Genomic DNA, 22,836 nt, shown 5'->3' with positions numbered 1-22,836 from the left:
TGTTTTGAAATCGCCTATCACTAGATATTGTTGAATAAAGTCATTATTTTTATTTTTTTTTGGTGCACAAAAAGTATTCTCGTCGCTTCATAATATTAAGGTTGAACCACTGTAGTCACATGAACTGTTTTAAATATGTCTTTAGTAACTTTCTGGGCATCTGAAAGTGTTAATTATCTTGCTGTCAATGCAGGCCTCACTGAGCCATCGGATTTGATCAAAAATATCTTAATTTGTGTTCTGAAGATGAACGACGGTCTTACGGGTGTGGAACGACACGAGGGTGAGTAATTAATGACAGAAATTTAATTTTTGGGTGAACTAACCCTTTAAAATGAACCAAATTTTGCTAATGTGACCACACCATTAGTGTTTTTTGTCCATACAAAGACACTCAAAGTGGTCCAATGTTGTTTTAGACTCTTGACTTTCATTGTAATTATAAAAACAGTTTAAAAGTTCTTTAAAATATTGTCTTTTTTTGTACAGTTGAGCTCAAAAGTTTACGTACCCCTTGCAGAATATACAAAAATGTCAATCGTTTTAACAAAATAAGGATCATGAAAATTGCATGTTATTTTTTATTTAGCACTGTCCTGAATAAACTATTTCACATAACAGATGTTTACATAAAGTCCACAAGACAAAAAAATAGCTAAATTTACTAAAATGACCCTGTTCAAAAGTTTACATACCCTTGATTCTTAATACTGTGTGTGGTCACCTGGATGATCCACGACTGTTTTTTTGTTTTGTGATGGTTGTTCACGAGTCCCTTGTTTGTCCTGAACAGTTAAACTGAGCTCTGTTCTTCAGAAAAGAAAACTTTTGAACAAGAAGATGATGTGCAAGTTTTTCTTATTTTGTTTAAAGATCATATTTTTTCATTTAGTTCTGCCCTTCGGAAGCAACAGAAGATACTTGCATGTTTCCCGGAAGACAAAAAATGTACAATTTATCCTGTTCATCCAATTCAAAAAGTTTACATTTACAACTCTTAATGTGTCGTGTTTCCTTCTGGAGCATCAGTGAATGTTTGCAGCTTTTGTAATAGTTTTGTCTAATAGTCCCTCAGTTGTCCTCAGTGTGAAAAGATGGATCTCAAAATCATACAGTCACTGCTGGAAAGGGTTCAAACATGCAAAAGGTGCTGTAAAACTGAAGAATCTGCAGGACCTGGAGGATTTTTCTGAAGAACGTTGGACAGTTTAACTGTTCAGAACAAACAAGGGTCTCATGAACAACCATCACACAACAAAAAAACAGTCGTAGATCATCCAGGTAACCACACACAGTATAAGAATCAAGGGTATGTAAACTTTTGAACAGGGTCGTTTTAGTAAATTTAGCTATTTTTTTGTCTTGTGGACTTTATGTAAACATCTGTTATGTGAAATAGCAGGACAGTACTAAACAAAAAATAATATGCAATTTTTATGATCCTTCTTATTTTGTTAAAATGATTAACATACTTTTGAGCTCAACTGTACAGGTTGGGAACCTCATGAGGGCGAGTCAACGATGGATTTTGTAGCATATCTATTTACGCAGACGTGCCGGATAACATTGAAATACATTTTCTGTGCTGATAATACACAAGTTAGGATTGTCAAGAGCAATGAAGTTAATACTGGAGCTGAAGGACGATGTGGGTCAGAGGCTCCATCACTTTTTTAAAACATTGCCCTTCAAAGCCTAACACACACACGTACACACACACAGAGGAAGCCTTGGCACCAACACCAAACAGAAAGAAAACAGTCATTCCCGCGTGGATAAATACATCCATTTATGCTTTGACTGGCTCCATTCTGCTTCTATGATAGAGGAGGGATAGTCTTTTTAATATTGGACTCACATAATGTTTCTGTTGTGCTGTCTTGCCTAAGAGAAATTTTATAAATATGGGGGGGAAATGCAAAGAACTGCACTCACCCGATAGTCCATTACCATAATAAGGGAGTAATGATGTTGTAAATTGTGATGATTGGAAAATTATAGGAATTTATTTTCTATTATACATTGCGATTTCTGTAAGAGATAGTTGTCGTGATTGTTGTGATAGGCTGCAGACTGCTGAGCGCGAGGGAGAGTGAGTACGTGATGAGGGATTTTAAAGCAGTCGTTTTATTATGGGAGAGAGAGGGAGAGGGAGAGAGTGATGCGATAACAGCGTTTGCCCTGTTCATATTTGACTCAGTGCTTGTCATTGAACACCGACAGACTCACACAGCGCAGGAAAGAAAGTCCACGCATTAAGATCGACATTACAAGGTAAAATATTCATTTTTTCTATGATCACTCGGGATGAATTTACCGCGAGCTATCAAAGCCAGAGCTTCTGTCTCCTTCATATTTTAGTCTCTTTTTTGAATGTTGGATTGAGGAATAAGCAGCCCAGTGCGCCGCACGAAGGATTTATTTGCAAATGTATTAATTTCAAATTAAATATAGGCTATTTTATTGTCATTGTTCTCAAATTGATTGTTTTGGCTTTAAATCAATGTATTGAAGGTGAAGAAACACCATCGTGTTTTTTATTTTTCAGTTTGTGTATGCTTGCATTTTTATTAGGTAATGTCCATCTAAAGTCCGCTGTATGATTGTTTTTAACAATAGATCATTCAACACACAATCAACACAAAGTACCATTGACAGTGTCTAAAAACTCCGGTATGCACTCCAGGACGGACTGACTGGGTGACACATGCATGCTGTCCTTCCTATATAAGCAGAGGTTTTGTGATATATTATGAGTTATTAAATACGGGACTCACTCTTGGGAAAAGCGGACCTTCCACATGACTGAGCGCGCGCGGAGTTGAAGCAGATGGCGCGCGCGCTTCTGTCTGTCTGTCACCGTTCAGGGATTCGCGGGGCAGCAGCAGACACGTTTACCGACACCCCGGTGTTCGCGGGGCACATATTAAACGGTTAGTCCTTCCTTGACGACGGCTTCACTGATGACACTCATTTGAGCCCCTAATAATGTTTTTAGGCGCAAATTAAGTGAGGCTGGCTGCGCGTGAGCGAGCGCGCGGCGGCAAGGCTTGATCGTAGTACGCTCTGCTGCTCGTGCCATGTGTTTCCCCAAATATATTGATAGCGCGAATGCCCTTTTAGTAGGTCAGACGTTGTTTTTGCTGTAGTAATGATTACAGTTGGTTGTAGGTAGATTTGCTGCTGCTTTCATCACCCACGGGTTGCGTGAAGTAGCCTGTGTTTGGGTTCGAGTGTGCTTGAAGGTCTGACCTCCCAAATGAAAGATTAACCCTCGAAAAGATAGTCAAAACAAAAGGTTATGGGGTGGTCTCGACCACAAAAGTTAAAGTTAGTCAGTGTGTACAAAATAGACGTACGCAAACAGTTTGTTTGAGGAGGTTACCATAGCAACATCAGGCTGATCGATCACTTCTCGTTACGGTATGGTACATCGGCAAAACATAAGTACATACAGTCATTATTTATAGCCTAAAAACACATTGGAATATTAGTATACCACAAAAAAACTTTTAATTTCATTATTTGCCTATATCTTTGACTAAATCATGTCATATTTTGCCGACTTTCCATTGTAATTACCAGTATTGGTTGAGGGTCACTTAAAGTCACCATGAAATCAAAATGGACGATTCCTGTTTTTAGTGGAATATTGCATTATTTATTAAAAATGATTTATCTGTACACACACACACACACACACACACATATATATATATATATATATATATATATATATTTAAAGTGCCCTCTTAATCTTCAATCAGAATAACTTCCCTTCTTGCAACAACATCTCGTCTCTGATGACGCATTTACTGGCGCAAGGACGGCAAGACCTGTCACTCACACTGCCTCAAACCACAATGATACAACGATCCAATCAATTCCTGATGGAGGAAATCAAGTCCTGTCCTACATTTGTTTTCTTGTTTGAGAAGGCGTTTCACTTGGATATATAGGGAAGAAAAAATTATCTCAACTTCCGTTTCGTGATGACTTTAAATATGTAATGTGATTTGTATATAAAAGTGCTTTTTATAAATAATCTATTCTTATAGTAAGTCCAACAAGTAATTCCCGGTGGATTTCCCAACAAACACTGTTTGAGCATCCTGACCAGCTGGACACAAGACTGTTGACCAACCAATGGAGTGATATGTGGGCAGGACTTGCCTGTTAGTCTGACCACTAGCAGATGAAGGGAATGCATTTCTGTTTGTTGTCGCAAGAGGTAGAAAAGCCATACTTTACACATCTCTAAACGAGGGAATGAATATGCATATTTCTAAATGTGTCGAGATGTTTTGCATTGCAGTGCCTGGTTTTAAGTTATATTTTTGGGCTTGTTGCCTTTCATTTTTGATAAGGACCGGAGAGAGGGGTATTCAGACCAGGAAAAGACCTTGAGCCGGGACTCGAACTCAAGTCCCTAAAGTGCAACTGCACTATATGTCGGGGCAATTTTCCGCAAGTTGATGGCTCCGACAGCACTGACTGTTTTTATCCGAATGAAGCAGATTGGAACTGTTGTGTGGTTAGCTAGTATTACTTGCTAAGGATATACTAGTTAATGGCTTGTAGCATTAGATATATTTGTGAGAGATTTGGGGAGTCTTCATCATTATTTGAAACACTAGAAAAGCTGAAAGGCATTTGTCCCTCGTCACACACTGGGCCAAGAAAAAAAAATAAGCAGAGGAAAAAAATTCTCACAGAAACACACTTGAGGAGTAGAAAGGAAGCTTAAAGAAGGGCCAAAAAGAAGAGTGTTTCTACATGTATCTTGTGTTATGGGCTTATGATGTCCATATACACACACCTTTCTTAATTTTTTTCCCCATTTGTTCTTTTCTTTTACAGTAATTGTGTGTGCCTTGAAATGAAATGCATTTTGCTCCTTTGATGATTTTGCTCTATCACAGAGACCCAGATAAAAAAATTTTTTTTTTTTTTTGTTGTTGTTGTTTTTATGAGAGTATATGCAGAAAAAAAATATGTTTTTGTGATGCACAAAATCCCTTTCAGCTTGGCTAAGCTTCAGCAAGGGGAGGTTCACTGTTACAAAATGGGCCAGGCAGGAGGCAGCTTGCAGTTCGGGTGAACACTCCTCTGATTTTATTTAACACGACTCCAGCAATCTGTGTCAGCAATAAGCTTGTAATTGTTTACACCCAAGGAGCTCTTGCATTTTACCAAGGGAAAAATGGAGAAGGAGAGATGTGTGTGAGGGGAAAATGAGGAGGCATCCATGTTGAAATAGACACAAGACTTTGGCTCAATGACTTATGTTGGACAAAGGCTTTCCTCGCAAGAGACGGCAATAGAGAAATATGGTATTGTCACCAGCAAGACTGTCTGACTCACAGCCATGGGCATTATTTTAATTTACAATAGATGCAGTGATGAGCACATGCAAGGAGGAGGAGAAAATGGATGAAAAGAAGTGATGAATGGTGAGTGTAAATGTGTTTATGTTCTAAGATCCAAACCTGAAATATCTGCTGTCGTAATTTGAGAAAAGGCCCCATAACTACACAACCTTAGCAATTTGGAAAGCAAGGGTTTCTGTTTCCACAGAAAGAAGGGAGTTGTTCCTCTTCCGTCTACAACAGGCCATTGAGTAAAATGAAGTCGACAAGCTTTATCAGATGAGAGGCCCTCAGAGACCAAGTTAAAATGAGTATTAAAGCTAACATGAGGCTCTCTTTACCATCCTGAATCAGATTAGTATCATGCAGATTGTCTCTTTGGATACTAACTGAATCTTTCTGACATGGCATTTAGTGTCAGCGATATGTAATAGCTTGTTTTTTTGTGTTCATAAGCAGAACATAAACGGCTAACTAAACACAAAAACCTTTTAATGGATGTTTAAAACCATTGCTAAAAGAAACTATGCCATTTGTTAGTGTGACTCAGGATAATAACCTCCTTGGTTCACGAGAGAAAGTATTCGGTGAAGTGAGCAAATGAGGTGATCTCTCTGGCGTTTAGAGAGCTCGCTGTGATAAGCAAAAAGCCCATGCGCTGGTAGAGCAAGAATCTGCGTATTATTGTGATGCACTTCAAACAGTTTTATTATTTTGTCATTTTAATGTTTTTCTGAATATATTGTGGGAGGCAGAGGAGCTTTTTGTGCCAAAGGCAGGAAGTGGTCTCCACTGATAGGCAGTAAGTGGGACTGTTGTATGCTGTTGAAGTGAAAAATAAAGTATCGCTTTAAGAGCTATTGGCACTGAGAGTTAATATTCACCACTAGAAATTAAACTGAAACCATTTATTCCCATGTCCCCAACCACACTGGGGAATTAAATGTGTCCATTGACAAGCCGAGAGATTTTTTTTTTTCATGTTGTAGGTTAATTTTTTCCCCTTTGATTACTGAAAAAGACTCACTGATCAACAATGCAGTCTTTTGGGTCATGTTTCTGATAGAATCATTTCATCTGTCTGTCCATCCATCAATCCATCCACTATCTATCTATCTGTCTGTCCGTCCCATCCATCCATCCATCCATCCATCCATCTATCCACTATCTATCTATCTGTCTGTCCGTCCCATCCATCCATCCATCCACTATCTATCTATCTGTCTGTCAGTCCCATCCATCCATACATCCATCCATCCATCCATCCACTATCTATCTATCTGTCTGTCTGTCTGTCTGTCCGTCCCATCCATCGATCCATCCATCGATCAATCCGTCCATCCATCCAATATCTATCTGTCCGTTCCATCATCCATCCATCCATCCATCCATCCACTCTCTATTTGTCTGTCCTTCCCATCCATCCATCCACTGTTCCATCCGTCCATCGTTCCATCCATCCATCCATCCATCATCCATCCATCCGTCCTTCCATCCATCCAACCATCAGTCCGTCCATCCTTCCATCCATCCATCCACTATCTATCTATCTGTCCATCCATCCATCCATCCACTATCTATCTGTCATCTATCCATCAATCCATCGACTATCTATCTGTCATCTTTCCATCAATCCATCCACTATCTATCTGTCTGTCCGTCCCATCCATCCATCCACTCTCTATTTGTCTGTCCTTCCCATCCATCCATCCATCCATTGTTCCATCCATCGACCCATCAGTCTGTCGGTCCATCCATCCATTCATCCACTATCTATCTGTCCATCCATCCATCCACTATATATCTATCTATCTATCTGTCCATCCATCATCCAACCATCCATCCACTATCTATCTGTCTGTCCGTCCCATCCATCCATCCATCCATCCATCCACTCTCTATTTGTCTGTCCTTCCCATCCATCCATCCACTGTTCCATCCGTCCATCGTTCCATCCATCCACCCATCAGTCTGTCTGTCCATCCATCCATCCATGCATCCACTCTCTGTCCATCCATCCATCCATCCATCCACTGTCTATTGGTCCATCTGTCCATCCATCCATCCGTCTGTCCATCCATCAATCCATCCATCCATCCATCCACTATCTATCGGTCCATCCGTCCATTCATCCGTCTGTCCATCCATCCATCCATCCATCCATCCATCCATCCATCCACTGTCTATCTATCTGTCCATCCATCCATCTCGAGTTTGACTGTGGAACAGCTCTGATCATGAAAGAATTACTCTATCCCAAACCTTGGTCCTGGTTCCCTGGTATCTTCTTAATGTAGCCAAATCCTTTTCAAAGCAAGTCATTTCACTCGGCAGCCATCTTGGCAACGACTCCAGGCAGCTATTTTCTATGTGATTAATACAACTCCTGTCTGCTTGAATGGAGAAAAACGGAAACCTCCAAAATTGTTTGTGCCTCAATAACATGAAATCAGCAATAAAATCTGGCAACAATGGTATCATAAATTTTATGTCTTTAGCTCAAATATTGAGTGTAGTGGTTTCTCACATTCATTTATCTACAAGTAGGCTCCAGCACTCCCCTGTGACCGACATAGGAAAAAGTGGATATAGAAGATGAATGGATTTATCTACAAGTGGTCCATCTCTTCCTCCTTACACTGTCTGTTATGTAGCCTAATCTCACAGGGGCTGAGAATGAGAACGATCTGGTTGATTGGGTAATGCCATTCTAGCAGTCAGACAAACATTTGAATGACAACTATAAATCCTACACTATGATTAGTGCCACTCTGTAATACAGCTCTCAAACATCAGCTGCTTTACCAAGCGTCTCTTTTGATGGTGTATTATAATCCAATTGATTTCACAATCTCTTTGACACTAAGGCTACTAATATCTTAAAGGAACATTCCAAGTTGAGTACAAGTCAAGATAAATCTGCAGCATTTATAGCATAAAGTTGATTAGCATTTGTTTCCTTAAAAAATAAGCAGAAGCATAAATCATAGGTGCTTACAATGGTGAATGGGGCCTATTTTTGGAGTATTCAAAAACAGAAATGTGAAGCTTATAATTTTATAACATTAACTATTCTTGTAACACTGTATGATTTGGGTTGGTAAAGCTGTTTAATCATTTTTACAGCTGTTTTAGGGTGTGGAGGTTTATGACATTACCTTGTCAAGGCAAAAAAAGTTGTAAAACTGGATAGAATGCCATACAGAAGGATATATAATATCCCTATAGTAAAGCCTGGAATACACTAACGTTACACGACTTTTAAAATCTGAACAGATTTTAAAACACTAAGCATCATACTTGCCGACTTTGTAAATGGTTACAAAGAAAAACTGGGCATCATACACTAAAACGACTGAGGATCATACACTACCAAACTTTCAAATCGCCCTAAACACAACAAACTCACACAGAAACACTCGCCTTGTTGCTAGGAGACGCACGACAGATTTGGCAGGAGATGACCGAAGTAGTTGAAATAACTAGCCAAGTTCATTTGGATGCGGTCTTGGGTGGGAAGACGTGGTTAGTATGGACTCTACAGATTACAACAGAAGTTAGAGGTGAGTGGCATAGTCAGTTGTTTTATCTATCTTGTTACCGTCAATATATTAATCCATTATTTAATGTAATTAGCAGCTATTTACGTTCAGGTTATTTATCCACTTATCCCCGTCAAGAGTAAATGTCGAGCCCTGGATAATGATGAATATCAACATTAAAATTAATTAATCAAGATTTACCTCCGACTGTGGTTTGCTAACTATCTCAAGACGAAGCTAGCAACAATACAGTACGATTGGTTTAGCTCTGATTAGATTGACACCCGTCTCCATTTTTTCTCGAGCTTTGTGACTTCGCGCCCTTGTTTTCCATTTTCTGGTCAGTGGAAGCTTGTTTCCGCAACTAAATAAAAAATAAAAAAAGGTAATTGCGACTTTTTTTCCTCACAATTCTGACCTTTTTCCTCACACTTGCCAGTTTACATCTCACAATTCTGACATATTTTCTTAGAATTGCGAGATATAAACTCGCAATTGCGAGATATAAAGTAAGAATTGCGAGTTATAATGTCAGAATTGCGATATATAAACTCACAATTACGAGAAAGAAAGTCAGAATTGCGATATAAACTCACAATTACGAGAAATAAAGTCAGAATTGCGAGATATAAACTCACAATTACTAGAAATGAAGTCAGAATTGCAAGTTATAAAGTCAGAATTGCGAGATAAAACTCACAATTGCGCGTTATAAACTCACAATTGTGAGAAATAAAGCCAGAATTGCAAGTTATAAAGTCAAAATTGCAAGATATAAACACAATTGCGAGAAATAAAATCAGAATTGTGAGTTATAATGTCAGAATTGCGCATTATAAACTCACAATTACTAGAAATAAAGTCAGAATTGCAAGTTATAAAGTCAGAATTGCGAGATATAAACTCACAATTGCGCGTTATAAACTCACAATTGTGAGAAATAAAGCCAGAATTGCAAGTTATAAAGTCAAAATTGCAAGATATAAACACAATTGCGAGAAATAAAATCAGAATTGTGAGTTATAATGTCAGAATTGCGCATTATAAACTCACAATTACTAGAAATAAAGTCAGAATTGCAAGTTATAAAGTCAGAATTGCGAGATATAAACTCACAATTGCGCGTTATAAACTCACAATTGTGAGAAATAAAGCCAGAATTGCAAGTTATAAAGTCAAAATTGCAAGATATAAACTCACAATTGCGAGAAATAAAATCAGAATTGTGTTATAATGTCAGAATTGCGCATTATAAACTCACAATTACGAGAAATAGTCAGAATTGCGAGTTATGTCAGAATTGCGAGATATAAAGTCAGAATTGTGAGTTATAAACTCACAATTGCGCGTTATAAACTCACAATTGCGAGAAATAAAGCCAGAATTGTGAGTTATAAACTTTCAATTCTGACTTCTTTTTTCTCAGAATTGTGAGATATAAACTCGCAATTGTGAGTTATTAAATCCAATTCTGAGGAAAAATAGACTGACTCTTTTCTTAGAATTGTAAGTGTCACAATTCTGACTTTGTAACTTGCAGTTCTGACTTTATAACATGCAATTGCGACTTTATATAACACAATTCTGACTTAATAAAATTGCGAGTTTATATCACGTAATTCTGAGAAAAAAAGTCAGAATTGTGAGATAAAAAGTCGCTTCCATAGGTCAGCGCATATGACCGTACTGTAATGAAGCCTACTGTCAGTAGCAACGCGTCATACATGATATGTGTTCTAAAATCGGCTCAAAATATCCAGCATGTTTTGATATCCCTCGACTGGATGGAATCACATCTGAAGCTAAAAACTCGGAGTCTGTGCCCATCATACACTACGTGATTTTCTGTGAATTCTGTCAACTTTGACTTCCCAAAATCTGTAGACTGGCGCAGACTTTTGGCAACTACTGTCGACTTGTCCAGACTGCAAATTGGGGCAAAAATCAGAGCAAAAGTCATGTAGTGTATCCCAGCCCACTAAAATCATCTTAACACTAATATTGTGATTATATTTAAAGTTTACTGATTGTCCCCATTCACTCCTGTGCCAGTACTTCACTGTAATCCAGGTTTATGCTTCTTTAAAAGACGTGGAAATTAATTATTGTAGTAATCAACATGCCACACATTCTATTAATTGAGTTTAACATGCACTGAACCTGGAATATTCCTTTAATCCAGAATATTGCTGAGTTTTCATGCGGAGAGATGTGGACATTACAGAAGCTCCATCCATTTTTCCACCACCACTTGTATTGACAATCTCTCTTTAGTGGCGTGTAATCTACGCTTGACTATGAATGTGAGTGTGTGGTGTTTGCATTAGGCTGAAGCCTCTCTCTATGAGTGTGTGAAAGTGAGACTTTTGTCTAGGAAAATGTGTGTGGTCATGAAAGAGACTAATGTGTCGGAGCCCAACCCCTGACACGGCCGTCCAACAGGAATTGTGAAAATCCTATTGTAAATTTGCCCACTCTTCAAAGATAATTGGCTTATTTCTGTGTTAAATTGGTCTGTTCTACAGGATGTTGAGTGGGTTTAACACGGTCTCACTGCAGACACAGTATGTCAGTTTCTGTGGGACTCAGACGGGTATTACACGCAGAATTATTGTATGACAATGATGGACTGATAGCTGTGGAGGGCCTGAAGCAGAGGAAGAAAGTGTGATGGCACATGGACTGGCATCCGCTTTATCAGACAGACAGACAGACAGATGTGTTCCCCCTCACACAGTCGTGCACTGCCTCTCTGGAAGAGCACAAATCACCAGTGAGATGGCTGCCTGGCTGGCTTTGGCGAATTTTAAATGTGAAATGTCATTTTCGGTTGCCATATTGGCTCCTATCGAAGGATGGTTGAACTTCATCCTGTTTACTTGCTGTCAGTTGCTTGCTGTCCTCCTACAGAAACCCATGCCAGTCGTGAACATAACCGAGTTACCACCAATTTACCTGGTCTTATTAGAAAGTAGAAAAGAGAAAAAATGTCTGTTGCATTTTTTCCCCCTAGCTGAGATCGTACGCTAGCTACGGCTTGAGCATTTCAAATCCAATGTTCTAAACAAAGCATATAATAACCTCGACAACCAGCCTTCTCCAGTGACTGAAGTTCCAATTATGTCACATTTGACTCTATGAGCCAAGCTTCCAGTGACCCTGACAATCATCTTTCCTCACCTCGTGTTGAGTTTCAGACCTCCGTCTCAAAATCTTTCCAATTTGCAGTCGAATGGAAATGTTGTCTCGCTATGTACCTTAATCATTATCTTCACATCAAACGAACAGAGCAGACCTCAGTTTATGGCTTTGAAGATTTTTTCTCATCAGTCTTGTGCCTCAAGGAGCCGCTGGATAAGTGTGTGTGTGTGTGTTCTCAAGCACGCGTTAACCCTTTAAAGGAATATTTCAGTTCAATATAAATTAAGCTCTATTGACAGTACTTGTGGCGTAATTTTGATTAACGCAAAACAGTGACAGTAACAGTGAGTCACTTACAATGGAGGTAAATATGTGAATGTTACAACAAGACAATGTTTGTAGTAACGTGATTTAGTATGAAAAAAATATTGCTAACCATTTCTGTGTAAAGTTATATACAACCAGGGGTTAAATTGGGATTTCTGAAATCTTCTGTAGGCCTAAAGGAGAACATATAATACAAAATACAGGGTTCAACATTAAGCCTTGTCATGTGCTTGTCCTTTGGACAAGTAAATTGGTCATTCACTTGTCCGAGCAAAAAAGTTGCTTGTCTGGAAAAAAGAGGATTTATTTGTGGTATTTCTGAAGCAATATTCTCAACAGTGTTCCATCAGCTTTTGCATATTTAAATCTGCATATTTACCCCAAGAGCATTTTTTTTTTACCTTTATGAGCAGTTTTTTCCTAATATTATCAAATGTAAGCTTTATCTTTTATTTCATATCTTTATATTTGATCAATAAATTCAATAAGAAAAATAAGGCAGGGCGGTTACCAATCAAATTAAATCATTTACACTGAAAAATTACATCTGCATTCAATAATGTTATAGATTCTTTAAATATTTTTGAATATACAAATAAGAAATGTTGGTAAAAAAATCTTGATCTTTGTTTGGAACTACTTTCGCTGCTGAAATAGAAAAAAGTCAATATTGTACCTAAAATGTGAAAAGTGACATTAATAACTACTTGTTTATTAAACTGTTGCAGCCTATAAAAGTAGTGTCATATTTTCAATCGTGATTTCAATAACACAGAAAACAGCAGTCTTGGTCGTGTGATGTTACATAACTTAATCATATGTTACAAATATAAAAACCTCCACATTTTGAATTTTTACAGCAGCATGTTATCTTTGTGTGTGTTGCACACTCATTTGTTTCGATTTCTCCTCGAGAGGCTGAGCGAGCCTCAACAGCGCAACCTTGTTACATTATTATTATCCATTATCTATCGCCACTTAAACTAAATGTAATAGAATCATGCTTGTGTTTTGGTGATTCCCTAGCTATTTTTGTTATTGATGTTTTAATCAGGCTACTTCTTTCACTTGCCCCTTCAAAAAATCAAGCGCTAACCCCTGTATACAACTGATAACATGACAACGTAACACCTAAATGCCTTAAACTACCATAAAAAAAGATCAGCGCAACAGCTCAGAAAAATTACAACAGAAGAATTAATGTAAGTGCTTTTATAAAATTATAAGCTTTGCATTCCTCAAAAAATTGGCCCTGTTTACTTTCATTGTGCCACAGTGTAACCTAGAGTTTTAGAAAAAGAGGGAAGCGTCAAAATAATTTCCTGTGGTAATCAACATTACACCACAAATGCACAAAGCTCAGCTTGCACTGAACCCGGAATATTTATTTTAACGCAGTGAAATCCAAGTAAAAAATGTGTCCTGAGCTCAAATAGTTAACATCAAGAGCCCTGAGGCACAATGTATCCCGTGTACACACTTACACTGGCAAATGACAGATGAGTTTGTCAGCAGTTGCAGCTGCTTGCAGGGATAGAATTAGACAGCAGCATTTATGAATGCAAGACTTCCGTAAACAAAAGCAGAGAAGCGGAGTATTAAAATAAAACTTCTCAATGCAAAATTAATTTTGATGAAAATAAATATGTAATGTTTGCTTGATTTCCACAGACAAGTTAATGACAATTGTACAAACAATTGAACCAACATTGGTGTCCAATCCCGCACTTTTTTTTTTTGAATGCATGTCAATGGAGGAGAGGCTTTACTATGCTGAATAAACTGCTTTTGTGGGAAAACGGCTTATCATTTAATGAATTGACAGCCTATCAGCTAATCTTTAACATGTTTGCTCTTAAACATTTATTTTGGATTGATCTATTTTTAGAGTTTACATCGAACAAAATTATGTTTTATAAGAGATATCCTTTATAAGGTATCCGCAAACAGTGATTAAATGTCGCACAAATATGAACAAAATTCAATGACGTCAAGGCTGTAATGTGATTGGTTATCAAGGCACACATGATCCAAGTTGGCCGTTACGCTTTCTTCAATGATAACAGACACTCGTATCTCCCAATAATAAGACCATGGCTGTGTCCGAAATCACCCCCCATACCCTCATTTACTATTCCCTACATTAGTCCACTAATATAGTTCACTTGAGGGAGTGAATGAAAACGAGTGAGTGAATTCAGACACTAAGTGCACTGGAAGGGCTGCCACTTTTGCATAGTTTGTGCTTGATGTTTAATAGCAAACTGGCAGCTCCAGAAAAGCTTTAACTTGAACTCTGTCATGGAAACTATGTATAAACCTTAATTAAACAGTTTAATAATCAATTAAGAAGGAATTTATGCCCGATTTAAGGTTATAAGAGGTGATTTTGGACACAGCCCATCTCTGTTTCTACTGAGTCTGAAGACCTTGATTAGCTGGTTCAGGTGTGTTAATTAGGGTTAGAGCTAAACTCTGCAGGACAGTGGCCATCCAGGAGCAAGTTTGGACACCCCTGCTCTACACATTTAAAACCAATTTCACACCTATAATGTGACATATTTCCAGGCAAAATAGTGAGGAAAAACATGTACTTGGATCGTTTGATCAGGAATTGACCCTTTGCCAGGAGTTTGATTGACAGGCGATCTAACCAATCATAATGCCGAATCCACCATTTTGTCCGACAAAGCAGTCAGGGGAGTTAGCAGATTAACGTTGGTGGACTTGAACTTGAAAAATGGTGTATACTGACGTCTTTTTTCGTGGTTGAAACAACATTCCTTATGATGTTCATTCATGTTTATTTGATGCTATAAATGAACTAGTAGGAAGAGATGATCGGTTCTCGAGCCGATTGAACTGAGGTGCTTCAGCAATCTGTCACGACACGTTAAAGAGCCACAAAATAGTATTTATTGTTTAAATTTCTTTAAAAATGACAAAATGTGAAATTTGAGACATTGTGCCATATAAAAAGTAACCTGCTCTGTCTTGTCTGTCGACGCGTTGTCAGTGTCCTCTTTGCTCCGTGATGTATTTTTCACTGCGTGAGAACATGGTGTGTGGCGAGAGATCGGCATGGCTTGTCGGACATAGCAACAGTAACTAAAGGGGGTGGGTCTTTTCAAACGGTCATGTAACGCCACTGTACGCCATTTTGTGACCAAAATAAACATACTTTCGCTTTATAAACATATATATACTGCCGTTTATACTTACCTGACCAGAAATGACAATTTAAGTTTTTTTATCTTTCGTTTTTAATTTCCTTTCATAAAGGCGATTAAAGAGGAGGAAAATAGGTATAGGAGCAATAGAGGAGGGATAGTTGTAAGATGTTGAAAGACTCTATCTATCTATCTATCTAAACTGATATAGGATTGCGACACTTTTTCCAGGTCATCTCAATGGCAAAAAGTGTCCCAATCACCCTGAATTCACTTATTTTTGGCATTTTTGTCCTTTTTACGATTGGATAGTATGGAGTAGACGAATCAAAGTGTGAGAGAGGGGGATGGGATTGGGAAAGGTCCCCGAGCTGGGACTCGAACTTGGATCGCCCAAATGTTGGAGCGCTGCCCACGAGACAATCATATTTTTCAAAATATATATAAATATAAATGTATTTAAAATATTTTAAATATCTAATAACTTTAAACCTCAAAGATACACTTTTTAAATTAATAACATCAGTTAAATGCAAAGTTTAAAATGTACTCGCATTAGCACTTTAATTTAAAACGTCTGTACTCACTATAGGTCTGTATAAATAATTCCTACGGTATGGTACAGATCAAAACTAATGATCTACATTTCTCTTGATATCGTTCATTGGGTGTTTTAGAATTCTCCACCATTGCTTTCACTTACTGCCAGTTATAAATATGGCGGCTGTGAGGAAAAAATCACGTGACTGAAGCTGAAACAGATGAATATGATGGGGCTGAAGGGCTTGGTGGCATAATCTAGAAAGGAAAGTTGTTTCAGAGGTGGAGTAACACTGTAAAGAAAGGTTATGAAAACACGTATAAAGAAAGTAAATAAGGATAATTTTGTTTTTAATGTTGTCTTGAAGCAGGCGTACCACTCTACATTTAAATAAAAAGTTGACAAAGATAATTTAGAAGCTCAAAGATCCAAGTCACTGATTGTTAATTTGTTTTCCAACATTAGTAGCAAGCATTAGTACAACAGAGATTCTGTGCTATTATATGGTCTTTTGTTTGTCAATGTGTACAAAACTTCAAATGCGTCACCCACGCTATTGTTTGAGTGTGTTCAAGTACCAACCGAGTGTGTTCAAGTATCCTTAACCACTTTTTTTTTCAATTAGATGTAGAAAATGTGCGTCGTCAGCTCTTGTATGTGTGTGTGAGGATTTATTCCTGCAGCTCTGTTTACCAGTGTGAATGATTATCCTCGTTTGTTAAAGTACGACTCTGATTATGTGAGTCTCCAGTGGAGAGAGAGAGACTGAGATTCTAATAACCAGAAGAGGAGTGTTGTGAACCTGGTTCATTGGGAGCATAATTAATGGAGTGCAGTTCAGTTGTCATGCATGATATTTCAGCTCTGGATATACTTGAGGAACTCTTTTGATGAATAGCCAATTAGAGAGAGCCCCCCTATGTCTGCTGCCTGACTGATCTCCTTTTTACAGCATTTCTGTTTCTCTGATACAATACAAAATGAATCATCAATACCTGGGTCCAGGGAACGCTGAGCCTGTGATTTTACTTCTAATAGGGTGTCGTGAACTGCTGATGTGTGTGTGTTTCTGGTCCTTGATTACATTTACAGTGAATTATCTAAAGCCATCAATAAATACGCATTTTGAATTTTTATACCTGAAAAATTCTTGGTTCTGATTCAGTGTTGATGTCTCTAGGTTGCTGTGTTTAATGCTAATGTGTTATCGCTTGCCAAAGTTTGGCAGAGTCTTAATTGCGTCTCCCCCCCCCCCCCCCCCCCCCCCCCCCCCCCTTTTTCTGATGCATTAATCCTGTCTTGCAATCCTGTATTTTCCTTTTTTTCTCAGATTGATTCTTATTAAAAAGGCTCATCACTCACTTCAATTAGAGAAGGGGGGTGGTGGGCTTGATTTTCAATGGCAGGCTTAAATCTTGTTTCTTGCTTCTTCTTTTTTTTTGAGGCCTTAATCGTAAAAGTGTTATATTATACATAATTGATGATCCTGCTTGGAAAAGAGGAATGCAATAAACAGCCGCCTCCTAAATGTTCAAAGGAGAAATCTTCTTGCGTTCCTCTATATTGTGCGTTCCACTGAGACAGGGACTGATTCAAACAGGGAAAGTGTTGTTTGAACTTGCACAGTGGAACGAAAAAGCACCACAACGCTCAAACCAGCCGGTCGAACGACACACTCGACCTCATGCACAAGGTTCAGAACATTTCTATATCTGCCATGCTCAGTAATTCACTCAGTAATGCCATTTCAGTTTACACAGACACTGCAGCTGATAGAATGATGAAGATGGCAGACTGAAGCTCAAGGGGCAATCCCATCAGGCTTTGCTGCTGCTGTGGTGATAGGGCCAGTAATAGGTGCTGGAAGGACGAACTGTAATTGTGATTGTTTTATTGTGGTGAATGTAGTAGCATAGCCATGTTATTTTATTGTGTGGAGCATCTTGTCTTACAAAGGTTGAATACAACACAACACTGAAACGTTTTGTCTGAATCTGAGTTTAGATGAGCCAAACCTGTCTGCTGCAGGAGAGATCAAAGAATAGGGGGTTCCCAAACTTTAGGACATACCTAGAGATGTTTAATCAGTTTATTTTAAAGGTATAATCATATTTATTATTCATATTATTATACTAAGTATGCCTACTTTTTTTACTATAAGGCTTATGGTCAGCTATTAGGGGTGTGACAGGATCTAGTGGAACGATATTAAAATGATCGAGGTGAAAAGCTGTCTTGTGATATTGCCATGACGGAGTGTGAGGGTGAAATTAGGATGCTATCATGCCACCGCTACCTTTACATAACGCTTCCACTGTCGTTTTGCTTTTTATAACGGTCGCTTCAATCCCATCCAGCTCATCCAACACGAGCTGCAGAGTTGTATGTAGTGCAGCAGGAATCAGAGTTCACTGATCATGTGACGGGATGACTGACAAGACCATGGCAGAGGATTTGTTGCATAACTGATGTCTTATCTCGTAGAATATGCACTCAGCACCACCGCTCCCTATTCACAGAGCGCGCACGATCACGAAAGCGAAAGTAAAACGCGAGCGCACATTCAAACGCGATTTCAATACCCCACATTTTGAAAGCGGCTGCATGCAAATATCTCCCAGTATGAAAGCTATCTTAGGCTGGGCTGTGTAGTTTTAACCATCTCTTATCTCTGTATCATGCTTGAAGAAAAATTTGGTCTCTATTTGCACTTTGAATATTGAGAGAGTTCTTTGATTATGGTTGCACTTATCGTTTGCACTTAATAAGACTAAGAGAGAACTGTTACTCAGTTTTTATTTATACTGTTTCTATTTCTAAGATCAATTTGTGGAAAGGAGTTCAGTTAGGAGGTCAAAAGTTGTAGAAGCTCATAAATCATCTACAGTTATAAGGTCTGAAGAGACTCATGAGAGAAGCCAGTCAGATGAGTTTGTGGCAAAACCTTTTACAGTGCTTGAGTATTGTTGTCTTTTGCTGCATATGATAATTCATATTCAGAAAGTAGAACTGAAATTACATTCATTACAAGATGATTACTTAAAACATTTCAAATGCACCTGCAGACTATTTTTCTAGACATGTATCTTGTCATTGAGGATTTCTTAAAAATACTGTGTAAAAATCTCACCTCGTCTTGTGAGCTAACTGTCTCGTCACACCCCTATATATATATATAGATAAGAGGATAATTCATAGATACTATGTATATTAGTAAAAATAGATTCAATCAAACAATCAAGCATAGGATCTTTCTTGGTGTCACAGCAAGCAAGAACAGCCTAATAGATTGAAGTAATGATGCATTCACATGGAACCTGCAGATGTGTTGATTAAGTAGCCATTCTGAATGATTCATTAGTTCATTTATTGAAGGATTCATTAGACTGATTCACACCTGTAAATACTAGTTAGTGAGACTTTTTGAACAAATCATTAAAAAAACGGTTGTTTGTTTGTGAATTGGACTACACTGTTCGCGCTGCTGTATGTTTTTGTTAGCAGCTGGTTAGGAGCTCCATTGCTTCAAGGGATAGTTCACCCAAAATTGAAAATTCTGTCATTGTTTACATTCACCATCATGTCGTTCCAACCCTGTATGCCTTTCTTGCTTCTATAGACCTTGTATGCCAGAGAAATAAACGCACAGCCATCTTTAGTATTTTGTGTTTGAACTTCCGTTTTTGCAGTAGCTCCATTTCTATGGCATCGCTGTTGGAGAGTAATTAGCTGGTGAAGTGGATTTACTTATTGTAGAGTTAACGACAGTTATCATGAGCATTGTAATGATTGAAGCGGATGTCATAACAATTGTCAGTAGACCGGGAAGATTGTAAAACGAGTGGTTCATTCATAAATCCATAAGATCTTACCTTCATTTTGTGGAAATACAAACCGGAAGACAGAACACAACGAGTGATGAGTAGGACAACAGTTTCCATTCCAATTGACTTGCATAATATGTTTTGTCCTTATATGGAAGTCAATGGGAACCTATAGAGTTTACTTTACCAACATTATTCAAAATATCTGTGTTCCACAGAAAAAAAGAAAGCCATACAGGTCTGGAACAACATAAGGATGAGTAAATGATGAGAGGATTTTCGGAGTTTATTATTCCTTTAAAAGTGCTGCAGGAAACATTTCTGTGATCTGCAACACACCTGAGATTTGTCACGTGTGAAATATGTAAATATAAGTTATGCCCACCAATGAACTTGCTAATTGAATTTGAGAACTTACATTTTTCATATTTCCCACATGAATGCACCACAATTCTACCACTTTGCATGACCCACTGGTGTAAGAGACCCCATGCGGTTTTGACTACATTTTGTTTGCTGTGTTTTGCCTTTGCTAGTTAAATGCACAATCACAGACTCAGAATTGCAGATGATTTTCATTTATTTTTCATTTGCTTGCAAATGCTCAAGACTTCAAAGGTTTGATTGATCCATCTTACCTGGCAGTTTGCCGTGAAAAATATTTTCTTGCCTTCGGATCACATTTTTTATGATGGGTCATAAGTGTGGAGCTCTGCGGTGACCTTAATCTGGGGGAGGTCTTGAATTTTGAGTGCTTCGTTGTCTTTTTTCACCATCGTCATCTACAGTCAATTTCCAGGAAGCTGAGTGTGAATGGCTTCATGTAGAGAGAAAATCTTGTGCTTGTTGACTCAAAGATCTGGTAATCGCAAAGCATTGCTTTCCTTAGTACATAGCCATCTGATTCTCCGCTATTTATATGCAACCAGAACATAATATCAGAATCAGAGAACACCAGCGGTTATGTACACAGTTGCGTACACAGAAAGCTCTGTCCAAATCACTCGAGGGTGAAATTTGCTCAGAAGTAATACATCACAGAGAGTTTCAATATCATTTCCATCAACTCTAATGCCACACAAACGCACGCTCATTGGAATTCTTTTCCCATTTGAGATCGGAAAACTCTTATCGATCTCATCAGTGCAATAAAAGCTGCTAAATGCAATGCGATATACATATACTGCCACAAGCTACATGTTGAAAGGACTATTTAAACATCTCCCTGGGGCCCAGGTATGAATAAACAGGCTTTCTAGAGAATGCTATTGACTTTTATAACAAATACACTACATGGCCTAAAGTACTGTATGTTTGACAACTTCTTCTAATTAATTCTATCTATATGGATTAATTACATGTGTGTATATACTACCAGTCAAAAGATTGGAATAATTAGGACTTTTTTAAATGTTCTTGCCTTCTTCTCATAGTGCATCCTGGTGCCATGCGTTCCCCAGATAAGCGAAACGTGATTCATCAGACCAGGCCACTTTCTTCCATTGCTCCGTGGTCCAGTTCTAATGCTCACGTGCCCACTGTTGTCTCTTTCGGTGGTGGACAGGGGTCAGCATGGGCACCCTGACTGGTCTGCGGCTATGCAGCCCCATACGCAACAAACTGCGATGCACTGTGTATTCTGACACCTTTCTATCAGAACCAGCATTAACTTCTTGAGCAATTCGAGCTACAGTAGCTCATCTGTTGGATTGGACCACACGGGCCAGCCTTCGTGCATCAATTAGCCTCGTCCGCCCATGACCCTGTCACTGGTTCACCACAGTTCCTTCCTTGGAGCACTTTTGATGGATACTGACCAATGCAGACCGGGAACGCCCCACAAGAGCTGCAGTTTTGGAGATGCTCTGACCCAGTCGTCTTGCCATCACAATTTGGCCCTTGTCAAACTCGCTCAAATCCTTACTCTTGCCCATTTTTCCTGCTTCTAACACATCAACTTTGAGGACAAAATGTTCACTTACTGCCTAATAGCTATATCCCACCCACTAACAGGTGCCGTGATGAAGAGATAATCAGTGTTATGCATGATTGGTGTGTATATATATAAATATCTTGCCCTTTTTGTGTGCATATTAGTTGGGTCATGAATGTTCAGTGGGCAATCCATGGGCAATTGGGCATGCTGTGTCAGGCTGAGACTTACTGTACCATCTTTGTTAATGCTGAACACATTTAAATCTCTTAAAAAGATATTTTTTTATATTATGACTTTTTTTATAACTATAAAAATGCATGATGTTAAGATAAATCATAGTGCTGCAGTACCACTGTAATTTCCTTGACTGGCCAAACGCCCCCACTATAACAGAGTCAAGAGATCAACACTCTTTAAGCATGTCATTTGGAAATCGATCATTTAGTTGCTCTCATATTTTAAGGTCCGACAGAATAACATCTCGCCTTCTGCTGTTCTCTTTTTTGCATGCAGCCTAAAACCATGACTCTTGACCCCTGAAAATACACTATGGCTTCATGCTAAATTTCAAGCGCTGAAGATTTGCCAATTGCAAAGCAGATTTCACGATTATTATACTGTATATGTTGTTTATTGTAAGTAGGCAATATTTGCAGATTCTTAAAACCAGAAATAAAACACATCCCACATGCGAATGTTTTAAAATTAGCTTTCGCACATTACAATTTTGGCACTAAGGTAATGTGAGTATTGTTGACTCTTGCTTGTGATGTTTCTCGCTTGTAAGTCGCTTGAGGTAAAGCATCTGCTAAATGACTAAATGTAATATGTAAATGATGTAATTGCAAATGTAAGCAAACTTTAGAGTGTGCATTTGAATGTTATAGCTGCAGCCTGATTTGGTTAAAACTTGCGTTAGTTTGAGCTGCAGTCCTGAAATAGAGAAATAGACCTCTCCTCCTGTCCAGTCAGACGTGAAATCACTA

At 38.4% G+C, this 22,836-nt stretch overlaps 1 protein-coding gene across 2 annotated transcripts in view; it reads left to right on the top strand.

The window, feature by feature from the left end:
- Positions 1-2,094: 2,094 nt before the first annotated feature.
- The window catches only part of LOC127502098 (uncharacterized), a 176,448-nt gene continuing 155,706 nt past the window's right edge, over positions 2,095-22,836 (top strand). Inside the window, exons 1-2 of one of the 2 annotated variants that reach the window (XM_051874664.1) lie at positions 2,095-2,274; positions 5,395-5,453. The gene's annotated coding sequence lies outside the window, so the exon portion shown is untranslated. The remainder of the gene's footprint in view (positions 2,275-5,394; positions 5,454-22,836) is intronic. The other variant, XM_051874656.1, reaches the window with a different exon arrangement.

The sequence above is a fragment of the Ctenopharyngodon idella genome, chromosome 2 (assembly GCF_019924925.1).
Source record: "Ctenopharyngodon idella isolate HZGC_01 chromosome 2, HZGC01, whole genome shotgun sequence".
NCBI classification, from domain to species: Eukaryota; Metazoa; Chordata; class Actinopteri; order Cypriniformes; family Xenocyprididae; genus Ctenopharyngodon; species Ctenopharyngodon idella.
This window is presented reverse-complemented; position numbering and strand designations above follow the sequence as displayed.